This window comes from Odontesthes bonariensis, chromosome 6, assembly GCF_027942865.1.
Source record: "Odontesthes bonariensis isolate fOdoBon6 chromosome 6, fOdoBon6.hap1, whole genome shotgun sequence".
NCBI lineage: Eukaryota > Metazoa > Chordata > Actinopteri > Atheriniformes > Atherinopsidae > Odontesthes > Odontesthes bonariensis.
The window spans coordinates 16331876-16345703 of NC_134511.1; the positions used below are offsets into that span (position 1 = coordinate 16331876).

A 13828-nucleotide genomic window follows, 5' to 3' on the forward strand; every position below is an offset into this window, starting at 1 on the left:
GTCCTCCCAGAGCAGCTGATCATCCCCCAAGGATGAGAGAATGGGAGCAGAAGCGTAGATCGGAAATCTTTCTCAATTCAAGTAATAAGTAAATGAACAAAATAAAGCAAAATCATGCCATTCACCTGTCACATTTTCTCCTTCGTTCACCGTTTTGAGAAGTTTACTGGCTGCAGACCCAGCAATACAAGCAACAAGTTAAGTTAACAGGTTTATTAAACACCCATGGAACAATTTTTCAATCGATAACACATTCGATATTCATGCGCTGCTCAACAAGCTTCCTATCACGTTTGCGGCTTATACAGAATTCTTCCCAATGATGCAGTTTTCATAGCTTTGATTACACTGTGATATTAAATGAAAATAGCCCATTCTGCATAGTAACTCATTATTTTGTTTAACGTTTTGAAGCACACGTTCAGAAAACGTTTAAACCAAAACCTGCGTGGGTCAAAGTCACGGGATCACTCAAACCCCATTGGTAAGAAGCTGCACCTGGCGGTTGCCAAGATCCGAAATCACCTGAACAGCTCGAGAGATTACTTTATTAGATTTGTAACTTAAACCAGCTGAACACGTGTTCTAAGTCAGCTTTGATAGCACGAAGTTTGATATAAGGAGATTATTTTCTGAAGCTCAGGTGCACATTTCAATATTTAGATTTGAAATCTTTTGTGTTTCAGTTGAGGAGATACGCTGTCTTAGTTATATAGTTGTATAATTATAGTCTACACATTCAGTTAATTTTATCTCAATAAATCATTGCGAGTCTCCAGTCTAGTGCCTGCAAAAAGGACATGAGGTCAGTTTGGCAGAAAGTTAATGTTATCTAGTTACTGTACATCAGTAGGGTGAAGCTAAAAATGGAAAGCATGTAAGAAAATTTCTCATTTAATGTGATATATTGGTACCATATTCATTTGGCATTGAGATGTGTTTTAAATTAAAACGAAACTATCTATAGTGTATTTGTAAACGTGGTGATGTAATCATAGTCATAGAAAAATATGGAAATGTGAACAACAGAGCAAACATTGCATAACACAATGCAAATCATAATAACACTAGTTACAGCGACACAATGTAGATAAGATCATAATTCCTTGACCCCAGTACAGGCTTATAAACTATCTGGCATGCTGACTCTCAATCTCCTCATCAGTTCCCAGTGTGCTTCACAATGTTGAGGTTTCCTGACGCACCTCAACTGACAGCATAGACACTTTCATCAGCTGCAGTTTAAGCGCAGCTAATTGAATGTTTTCTCATTTAGATACAGTAACCAGATGTAATTCAGTTTACTAATTGAATTGTAGCTTAGGCTTTTAAGAACGCTGTCATTAAACAATTACTTAAAAAGCCTACGTTTGAGCACTACATTCTGCCTTAACTGTAGACCAACATCTACCCTCCTTTTGTGTCTCACATTTTTGAAAAAGTTGTCTGAAATCAAGTAGTTTTTCATCCGTAGCATATTGCTTTATAGGAAAAGTTTCATTCTGGAGTCTAAAAGGATACTGAAACTGCACTAGTTAAAGTTACAATGGACATCCGACTGTGGTCTTGTGCCTGTACCGGTTCTGTTAAATCACCACATTTGACACCATCATCCACAACATACTTTTACATATACTTGAAAATATTATCGGAATTAAGGGTGCAGCCTTGGGCTGGTTTAAGTCATAGTTTTATTGTGGATTCCATTTTGCACATTTAAACAATGTGTCCTCCACACTTGCCAGACTCATTTATGGGGTTCCGCTGGGTTCTGCACTGGGACCTATTGTGCACTCTTTTACGGGGATTTCTCTGGGCAATGTCATCAGGAACCGTCACACTCCATGTTACTCATCACATGCTGATGACATCCATCTCTATTTCTATATTCAATCTCAAGAAACTAATCAAAGTATTGCAGTTACAAGCTTGTGTTGGAGATAGAAAGATCTGGATGTCCTGTAATTTTCTACTTTTAAACTCAGCCAAAACCGAGGGAATTTTTTTTTCCACCATCCAAAAAAAACAGACTAACCAGTAATATAGCTAATATAAAGATGCTGGATGGGATAACCTAGGCCTCCACCACCACTGTGAGGAAACTTTGAGTGATTTTTGACTAGGATTTTTTCTTTGCATTCTGATATTAAACGGGTCTCTAGGGCAACATTTCTATGTCTGCATAATATAGCTAGAATCAAGAGTATCCTTTTCCCTAAAGTGACACTGAGAAAATTGGTCCACGTGTGTATTAAATCAAGCCTGGACTACTGTAGTTTTATCTCAGATAGGTGACCAAACAACTTGAAGTACTCGATGGATACAGCTAAGTGAGCTCACTTTTGTCCAGTTTTAGCATCTCTACACTGGCTTCCCATAAAATTTTGAACTGAATTTCAAATGCTGCTCATTATGTACAGAGCTCCAAACGGACTTACACCGTCATATTTGAAATACAGTAACACAAGAAGTCTTTGCTGTCAGAATGTATACTTGCTCACAGTTTCTAGAATTTCCAGAACAAGAGTAGGAGGCAGGGCATTTAGTTTTTGTGCTCCTTCCCTCTGGAACCAGCTACGTGTGTGGGTGTCGAACATTGACACCCTCTCTTCTTTCAATACCAAGCCAAAATGTATAATCTGTTTTAATCTGGTAGCTGACTTAGTACGTTTTAAAACTTGTTGCTCAATTTGCCTCTTTGCTTTTGATTGATATTTTATTGCTGCTTGCAAACTGTTTTTTTTGGTGATATTTTTTTAAATCCATATTGTTTTTATGCCAGTTTTGCTCTGTAAAGCACTTTGGTTGACATCTATGCTTGACAAGCTCTTTGTATATAATGTTAATTTGGGTTGAGAGTACCCAGCTATAAGTTCTAGTTTAACAGGGCCCATTCTAAAGCACAGCTCAGTGATAGAGCAACGGCCACTTTGTGATCTGAATTGCAATTTGATATAAAGCTCTTTGGATTTGAATAATCTATGTTTATGCAACCTTGATTTGTAACAACAGACCCAATGCTGAATCCCATCGGGTTAGTTCTTCGTGACTTATATGTCTGATATGTGAGAAATACTTTGGATAAAAATGTGACTGTGCTCCTACAGTAGAGAGTCCCTCAACACTAGTAGGTAGATATTTTTAGCAAACCTAGCAAATGGTCATTTGCATGTGTATCTTATTGAGGGGAAAGAGAGCAAAGCTAGCAAGCTCTGGTCATAAAATTTCAGGTTATCAAACAATCAATCAGAATACAGCCATACCTGTGCCCCAAGTAATCACAGAAAAAACAGAAACATTTCTGTTTCAGATCTAGGATTTGAGCTGGTCTCAGAGACTGTGAGAATGTTTCTTCACAAGCATCCCACCCATGAAAACGTCAGAGAGGAATACACTTGAGAGCATTGACTTTTTGCAGTTTGAGTATGTATTCAGGAGACAGTGAGTGGATGAATAAGTAATCATGTGAAGGTGAGGAGAGGTCAGAAATAGCAGTAACTTCACCGACTCCCACCAACTTCTAAAGTGGATGTCTTTCTCTTGAAATATACTGTTTGTATACAGATACTATATTCGAGATGCATGAAAACAGAAGCTTTGAGGTTGATAGGGGATGGCAGAGTGCGGTTTCAAAGATTACATGAAGACAGAAGAATGTCTTTTAGTCTGTAATGTAGCTACTACTGATGATGAAATGAACAAATGTCGTTGCTGTTACTGACATTGATGCAAACATAAAACCTGCTTTCTCTGATGTTACAGAGCTTGGCAGTCATGTCTCATTGGATTGCTTTTTTGTACTCATCTAACTGGCTGGCTCACTCTCTTTCCCATTCCTACCCTGACACTGCAGCTGTGGTGTTTAATTAGCATTATTTTCAATCTGTCCTCAGGTGTAATCTTGAGAACTTGTGTGTAACTGTTTAGGTATGTGGCCATGCACAAAGGAGGAACAAAGTAAATAAGAAAGACATTTATTTGGGCTCAAGGGGTTTTATTTTTAAGAAGAGGAAATCTTAGTCAAGGAGAAATTTAGTTTGGTCATTCTGGGTTTTATTCCTCACGCAAGGGTTTGGTGGGAGAAAGCGATAGAAGGCCTTCTTTATTCCCATGAGCTGTTGTTTCTCTTCAATTTCGTCTGTGCAGTAGAGTGAGTCTACCAGCAACCTGCAGCATCACACCCCCACAATGAGCCACACAGCTACTGCTTCCCTCTCTTTTTCTCTGTTGTACTCTCATATGCATTCAAACCCTTCAAATAATTTGGAGAGCAATCACACCAGTCTGAATGGTTTCCACAGCGACTGTGGGTATGCATAGCTGATGTGAACATGCATGTAAAGAGCCAGTAGATTTAGCATAGCTCAGTAGAGGCCACAAACCAGAAACAAATCACCATTAAATTCAATTTAGTTTGTTTTCAGATCACCATCAAACTTTAATGCATTATCATTGAGTTGTACCAGAGCCAATATCCACACAAATAACAGACACAAGAAATGGAAGGAATTAATGGAGCTACAAAATCAGTTTAAAATAGAAAGGTGGACTCAAAAGTAGTTTATTCACAGGTGCTCACCACAGCTTTAGGGATAAAGTTTTTTTTTCTTTTATAAATCAGAAAAGATCAGCTGACAAAGAGGTGGATCAGATTTTTTTCTACCCATGATTTCTTAGAATGAATCTGATTCAAATGATGAAATCTTTTCAATTAAAACAACTTCCACTGCATCAGTTAAAGTGTGAATAGACATAAATGTACATCCAGATGTCAAGGTAATGTACTGGTAATGAAACAAATGTTCAGTTTGTGGAGGACACATTCAGAAACAATAACTGTGGTTTTACCGACAAGTTTTTCTTCAAGCAAATTGATATAACTTTGAATAAATATTCCAAATCAAAAGAGGATTGAGTATCAAAAGCAGGATTTAGAAACATGAAGTGATGAAACAGCAGACTGCAACCAACTGAATATCACATGCCATAGTACTCTTCTTTCAACCTTGTTGGACAAAACTGTGTTAGCCATGGTATTCACAACAACATGCAAAAAGTCCACTCTAAAAGCAGTGTTTGGTATGGGTCAATTTGGAAAATACATATTTATTCCAACCAGAGAGACGGAATCACATAAAATCTTTGAATGGTTCTATTTCACTATTGCACATATTATCAAAAGTTTAAATATACCTTGGTTGGAAGTTGAGTCTGACTGTGGCAGGCCAGATCGGTCTGCTCCGATTCAGGTGGACACATTTAGAATATGTTTTGGCAGTTTTTACACGTTCCTGCTGACAGAGAGACAAATGGCCCAGAAAACAAACAAAACCAGCTATTCTCATGTATTTAACTGGAATTGGCTAATATGCCGTGTTAAATGTTAAAGGGACCCTATGTAATATATTAAGTAATTTATTAGCTCAAATCAACATATTCATTCATAAATTAGTCCTCATTGGTGTAAAATTATCTCTGTCAAAAATCTCAATTATACTCCTGAGTGAAGAATAACTTGTCTGTATCTACATAGAGTGGGCAAGCTCTATGGAGGCTGCCATGTCCTTCCGGTCTATGAAAAATAACGAAGTGCCGAGAGGGACATAAAGCACTTCGAATCGCGTTTTCCCCATTTTGACGTCACGTTTGCACGCAGGTAAAAACAGAGCCAGTCTACGCCATTAGACATTCTCTGGTATAAACCAGCCTGAACGGCCTGCACTTTTGTTCACAATGGAAGACCATAGTTATGCCACGCCACAGGAGAAGGGATCCTCGTCGCCAAAAAAGCGAAAAAGAGAATTGAAAAGGCAACGTGAGCTTCTTGAATCTTGACACATACCGCCTGCCGTAGTTCAACGCACATTTGAAAACGCGAGGCGCTAGAGAGCAAATTAATTTGACTTTGCAAAATAAAATTGCACCACTAGATGGGGGAAGAAATTACAAAGTGTCCCTTTAAATGTTTTCTTAAATACCATGACATTTTTTGATGAGTTGTTTACTTGAAAATTACACTGAGAGCCACATATACAGTATATTGATGCTTCAGCCTCTGATTAAATAGATTGTAATAAAGTATTAAAGATTTTTCTGGTCTTCCTCCCAACTTAAAAGTTTTCAGTTCTGTTATCAAGAATGCTTTGAAAAGGATAGACAAATCTGACTATCTGTCTGACCTTGCTGGGTTACTTTAGATAAAATGTTTGATGTAGAGCTATAGGCAACATGGTTTAGTTTCCACAGTTGCAACAAAGGTGTGGTAACACTTGAAACCCTCAATTCTAACTTCCTGATGCATCAGAGTTTGTATGTTTATATGTGTGTATATATATATATATATATATATATATATATATATATATATATATATATATATATATATATATATATATATATATATGATCAGCTTTCCTCTGCAGGGCTGCTTTTAGTCCAGTCTCATCCAAAAGATGTAGCAGGTATGTTTGTCCGAATATCAAATCATGGTAGTGTTACATTCCAGGGTTGTAAATTGTGAGATGGCAACATATAACTCAGCAGTTGTTTTCTGTTGGGCAGTGTTCACATGACATGACTAGAATTGAAACTCAAGAATATGATATTGTGGAAACCACAACCGTTTAGATTTCAGTAACTGTCTGATCTTGTCTTCATTTTGTAACTTAATTTTGACTTAACCAATTATTAGAACAATAACCACTAATAGGCAACCTTGCACAGCGCTTTGCCTTTGAATGACGTGAGATGGAGACCAACATGTCAACTGTTTTTTCACTGCAAGTGTTACCTTCTGACAATAATGCAACCACACTTTACAAAAACATTTTTGTCACCTTCTGGTTGGGTTGACATTACTCTGGTAGAGTAAGAAAACAATCATGGAGAGGGCTAAATACATTCTTTTTACAATGAAACCTTCACCTTAATGGTTGCTGTTTTACATGTCATCACAGTTGCATGTAAACACAACACGCTACAATGAAACATGGACATATTCTGGGGAGGACAGTCTCAAAACCTGCCACAGATTAGGCACATATGTGATACTATATGACAGTGGTACAAAGTTTGTATTTCTGAACCTATAATCCTCTGCTTTGCCTGCTCTTCAGCTGGTGCATCATGGTTTGAGAAGACCACAGGTGAATGAAGCTCTTGGGGCTTGGAGCATGTATACTCCTCTGTGTTGTTATCATCATTGCTGGAGCTGATCCCATCTATTATACATGCTTCTCCTGTCTCAGCAGGGGCTGTCATAGAGTGGTGGCAAAGGGAAAAGGACACAGACACACACACAGGAGGACTCAGTGTATGCCATAAATTAGCGTTTTTGTTGTTCTCTGTGTTTGTCAGGATTGTTTTTTATGTGATCAGCTTTGGCACACAGCAATTCTCAAGAATATAGTAAAACAGATTTATGGTGTTTAGACACCTCTGCTGTTGCACTATGGGAGTCGTAGAGGAAGCTTTTGTATTCAGTATCTTTGGCGTTAAGGCAGCATGATGTTTCCCTGCAATTACTTCTGGAAATAGAGTGAAAATCCAACAATAGAAATACAAATGATTATTCTAATGCTCTACATTGGCTGAATATGTTTAAGTATGCATGTCTAGGTGACAATAGAAAAATCTAAAGATTTTTAGTCCGACCAAACCCAGATGTTTAAAATGCATGTAAATAATAATGATAAAAAAAAATTGAGTCATAATCAAATCAGGAATAACAACCAGATAATTCGATTGGGTTGAATTACTCTTATATGTATTTGCTCAACTCAAATGGGTCTTGGGGCTCCACACATGCTCCAGAGTTCCATCCTTTTGCATCTTTTTGCTAAAACATTATATTGTAAGTGTATATTCACACAACTAATTCCTAATAGACATGCTCTTAGTGTATTTAAATACCATATATCTTTCTTTCATTAGATGGCTCAGGGTGTTAGAAATTGAAAATCAGCCCATTAAGCCCTTGAGTCAACTTGCAGTTGCTTAAAGCATGTCCAGACTGTCCCTCTGCTCTAACAAAATCCTGATTGTATGATCACAGTGTTATCTGACAAAATCATGATTGAAATAACGTAAAGACAGAGTCTACACAATGAAGAGCTGTGAAAATAAACTGTGAAGGAGGGGAAAAATCCCGTAAATCTCTATTAACAGACAGATGATTCCTGATTAGTGCTCTGAGGCAGGCACAGTACTTATTAGTCTACTTATGTAAAACAGGTTGAGTTTGGGTCCAGTTCACCACACGTGTGGATGTCTGACATCTGTGTGTGTGTGTGTGTGTGTGTGTGTGTGTGTGTGTGTGTGTGTGTGTGTGTGTGTGTGTGTGTGTGTGTGTGTGTGTGAGAAAGAGAGTGATGGCCTTAGACATTAAAATAACCTATTTCAAGAGCAGCACGGAGAGATGGAGTGCAATGAAAAAAAACAGCGGGACGTGGGATGCTGATTGTCACAATAACCGGTACATCATTAGCTGAATTCAGTAGTTCCATAAAATACTCCTGCTGCCTTTGTATAACTTATATATACTCAAACAAGTTTGTTCTTTTTCTTCTTTTCTTTTTTTGTGCCATGTTAGATCACACACTGTTTACTTGTGTTTTCTGTTCTAAAGATACAGCAATTAAAATCTTTATAGGAGCAAGTGCGCCACTCGAGCAAGTATAAATGTTCGCATTCTTGCCAGAAGTTGTATAAAAGAATTGATAGTACCACTGAATATAGGAAGTCAGAAACCTGGGGGGTACAGTTAATCTGGCTACTACCCACCTACTGTCCCCTTAAAGTTCACTAATAAGTACATTTTTCTTATTTAGTCTTTAAAACGTAAGTGTTTAGAAAAAGGTAATATGTTGGTTCAGAGAGATTATTTGTTTTAAGTAGTTCCTAATCGGATGCAATTCCTCTTTTGAGTTTTGGTTTCACTATTATGTTTGCCTGTAATTCATTTTCATGAGAAGCTAAGCTAATCAGGTGCTGGATCCATGTTTAGGTGAAACAGTGCCCAAAAAATAATTATTGTGTTAGTGAGACCAAAACTGGATTTTTAAAATACATCTAAATATGTCAGTCTGCCCCAAATTGCACAAAAACGAGCATCTCAAAACAAAACTAACAGACCCAGTTAATACAATTGGGGGTCAAATTGATCTTGCATGTACGCTCAACTCAAATGATCCTATAGGGGCTCCACATAAGCTACAAAGTTCAGTCATTTTTTTTTTCTCAACAGTAAAGCATATATGTATTTTGATTCAGCTGAATTCCCCAAAAAAGCTGCTCTCATTCACAGTAGTAGAAATCCATCCATCCATCCTCTATAGCTGCTGTATCCTGATCTGGGTTGCAGGGGCTGGAGCTAGAGCTGCCACTCTAGGTGACAGTGCTGCAGTACATTAATCACTATACCACAGTAATGCCTTTGTAGTAAACAAACAAGATATAATATTTCAATTTGTGTGCTTTAGGGGTGTCAGTAAGGGCCATTATGTCTGCACTCTTATATTAGACCCACAGTTATGTGTATCAGTTTACTCTAAGTTGGAATCGAATAAGATGTCTTTGATAGGACAACCTATTCCTTCAAGGCAGATGATCCATTTTTTCTCCTCTACATTATTTTTTTGTGGCAAGTATGATTGATGATAGTGCTGTAAATAAGTTAAACTGTTTATTACAGAGTGTGCAAGCACTTCATGACAATAGCAGTTTGGTTTGCTTTGCCCTTGTCATTGGAGCATTTTATGAGGCTTCATTCAGCACATGATTTCCCCTGTAGGAGCGCAACAGGAGCTGAGACATGAGAGGAATATGAGAAGGAGAGAGGCAGATTGAGAGTAATTCAGATGATCAGTTGGTGTGACAGTGTATCCAAATCCCTCCATTCTACTTATCCCACACACATCTTCTCAGTCATGGCTTTTATGGTTTTGCCAACAGTCTGAACCTTTATTTAGAGGTTATCGTTTGTTTTATTATGGGGCATTGTAATTATAAATTGGTTTTGTGCATGTTAGTCTAATTATCTAAAACTCCTCGTAGTTTAATGTGAATATTTAAAATACCTCAAAGCATTACCACTGACAGTCTTTCAGTATTGTCATTGATGTTATGTGTTTTTATTTCAACATAACCCAGTGTCCTCTTTTCATTCACTCTCTCTGGTCTTATCAAACCTGAATAATTAATATTATTTTTGTGAATATCGGGCCAACAGTTTCTCGCTATGTTTGAGGGGTTTTGTGTTCCCCTGAGAGATTGGCCAACAACAGGTGGTTTGAGATTATCTCTTGATAATCATTCACGATCACAGCATGGGCCTCTTTTGTCATTCATTATCTATTTTCTTCTGATCTTAAAAGGGAAGCACACACGATGTATATACTCCCCCACACGCCCACACACAGATACAGGAAATGCAGTTTATAGTTTCTTCCATTTTCTGTGTAGTCTGCTTCTCTCTCTGTTGTGTTTGTAAAGATGATTATCAACCTGACTTTAGAGTTGTCCCTGCTTCACAGCAGGAGTGCAAAGGTGGAGGCACATCTTAGAATTTATTGTTTATTTAATTTATTGCTACTGATTTTGAGTCTCATTGTTTCAATCAACACAGATGGATTCATAGAGATAGACAACAGCCTGAATTTATTCTGAAACCTGGAAGATAAAAACTGAGATATAAATGCTATTTTTTTCAGTTCAGTTAAATTCAACTTAGTTTAATTCAATAATGTGTGATTTTGCAATATGAATTACTGTTAAATTACGCTATTGTTATAGATAGAAAATGAAATAGAAAAAGATCAGCTGACAGTTGAAGTGTAGCAGACCGAGGTGTGGTAGAAATCTTCAGAGATTGGGATATTGTTTTTGTTGCATGGCAACAGCTTACTCTCTAAGAGTACACACACAGCATTGATAGGTAATACAGGTGAGCTGTACAGTAGACAACAAGGACAGAAACTCACAGCCAGTAGGTGAGCATCTGCAGTGCAGAGATGCTCCTTCTCAGTGACATGTTCAGGATTACCGGTACACTATTTGTTGTCAACAAGCATTGCAGTCCTTCTTCACTGTATAGTCTTCCACATGTAGGCTGCATAAAGTCTTCGAGCTGAGTGGAGAGGTCTAAGAGCTGTTCCTGCCACCAGGTCTCGGGAAAACAAATGGCATTGCCTTTTTTTTCAGTGGTTTTTCATTTTTGTTCAGTTGATTGTGATAGAAACACAAATAGGTGTCATTTGCATTGTAGAACACACTTTAAAATATTTTGCTGGTTTTTTACCATATTTTCCTGCCATTTCTGTTTGATATTCAGCCAAACTTTGCTATTGACTGTTTGCTGAACATAAAACCATGTTTTAGACATTTAACTTAGACTTTGTAATGTAATATAGGATTCTTTTCCTTTAGTGCAGGTGCAGAACGTTGACAAGTTAAAGGAAAAAACAAATTACTTTATGGTGTTCGAGTTTGGTACCGAAGCACCAGAAGAGCGCCAATGTGGAACTCAACTTCAAAATTGTTCTGCCAAAAATATTGTCCCTGATTTGATGTTTTGATTATAAAGGAGGAGAATATACTCTAGTCTTATGTTTTGGTCCAAAATCTCCCTTGAGTGTTTAACTGTGTAGAAATCTGGTGCCTGTTGTTGGAAATGAATGTTGGAAAAAAAAAATCAAAATTTTCCTTTTATCTGACTTTTAGGCTACATGTAAACATTCAAGTCCAACTGAAATTGTTCCAAATGTTGGACTAACACACCCAGATAATGCAGATGGAACTCAAAAGAAAACGAGGAAACTGTTCAACATATGCAAAACGTACTACGTTGTAAGGCTGTCCAATTCACCACTCAACATGGCACCAAATTGCCAACAGCTCAATTAGTCTCTTCTCTTGGTCTGTTATAGTTCAACCAGAGAACAGCCCAATACTAACAAGCTGAAAGGGGTATATTCACTACCTACAGTTTCATAGTTGGAGACACTTCGGTCTATCAGTTGATTCTCCTCTCGTGCTTTTATACAAAGACAGTCATTCAATTAAATGGCCAGGTTGAGCTATAACAGTTGCTTTACTTGACCATGGAAACATATTGAAAGACCCCTTGTGCCCTATGGATGGGGGCATTGTCATGCAGGATAAAAGTGTTTAAGTAAAGGATAAAGTTGATCACTCAACAATTTTGAATTGATCTGCAGTTACTACTCCCAAAGTAATAGCAAATGAGTCTAGGTTTCCCTCACCAAAAGTTTTTTTTTTCTTTAACTTGTTACCTTTCTTTATGTTGTTAGTACTATTTGCCTGTTTTTTTTTAGAAAAGGTTATTTAAAAATATCAGGGTGAACTCATAGAGACTGTTCAAGATGTGAGTGATGGGCAAATAACGAAATTATGTTGGTGAGTGATTGGTCACAAAAAAAGAAAACGACATTTGCTATTGACATTGACAGAGGACCGGAGTCCCTGACTGCTCTTACAGTAGGTAGTATGTAAGTTCCTTTGAGGTAATAGAGAGGTGACTTTTCAAATCAATCCACTCTTCAACTTCATTTATACCCAAAAACAAACTGCCTGGCTTATGGTCCTGATTATAACACTGAAAGTGTCACACCTTGAAGTGTCTTCAAGCTTATAATACAGCAGCTCACTTTGTAGATACTTTGCCAAATGAAGGATATATGAAAAAAAAACTAGACACAAAAAGCACATTACTGCTAAGTTATACAGTCCCCCCCATTTGTTATAGAATTTTATTTAAGATTCTGCTAAATATTTGTATGCGATTTTACGGTCCACTTAACATCTCTTTAGCCATTCTTCCCCATACTCAACAGACTGGAGACAGATCAACAGATTAAGACCTCTTGGCATATACAAAGTATTTTGCAGCCAATTTGATTGGCAATCAAATCAAATGCCATCAGGTAATTCTCAGCATACAATAGGTCCTCCCAATCAGACATATTGTGTGTGGATATTGTACAATAAGTAGATTAAAAGCTGCTCTCCTTGAAAGATCGCCTTGACGAAATAACGAAGCCAAGAGCAAAGCGCTGCAGTGTGTGACAGCTTTTGTGGGTTCTTTTTGCATGTATTGTGGTCTTTCAAGACTGTAAAGTATATGCAAGGTTTCATGAATGTATTGCATGCATTTAAAAGATTGTCTACAAATTGTGCACATGTGCACGCACAATTCATAAACCTCAAAGCCATTTACTATATATTCTGTCAGTGCTCTGTGGCAGTTTGTTTTTGTTATCGAAACAGCCTCTCAGTTATGTATAAACATTTAGCTCAAATATGGATCATATCTTTTAACACACTCGTCATTCATGCCTCTTTCTACTGAAGTGAATCACATCAAAGCGGTAAAATCCTGGTCGTTTTTAGAGGCTGAGAGTGAGAGTCAGTGAGCACAACAAGGCCCATCTGTGGCACTTGACAGTGCAGGTTGGTCTCTTGTCAGTGCAGATACCAAAGCAGACGGCAGTGTTGCATCATTAGTGGCTATTCTAGTCTCTAATAATAATCAGTGGATCCCAGCAGGGATTCTATCATCTCTACATTTAAATATTTATCACGGATAAATATTTCTGGATCCCCCAGCCATCTTTTGCTTCGTGAATTTAGAGCCACTATGTCCAGTTTCATCTATGAGTCTCCAATTTGTAGTCAAGAGAAAAAAATATTTCAGCACATATTTCTTCACGATGAACCTGAGGGTGTCTGTGCAGCAGGTTTTTGTTTTTTCACTCAGAGCTTCTCACCTCTTCTCTCACAACAAACAGGTTTGAAATAACTAATAGAAAAT

General features: G+C 37.5%; 1 protein-coding gene across 5 annotated transcripts in view; it reads left to right on the plus strand.

The window, feature by feature from the left end:
• The window catches only part of rasgrf2b (Ras protein-specific guanine nucleotide-releasing factor 2b), a 47693-nt gene that overhangs the window by 1016 nt on the left and 32849 nt on the right, over positions 1 to 13828 (plus strand). The window lies entirely within an intron of this gene.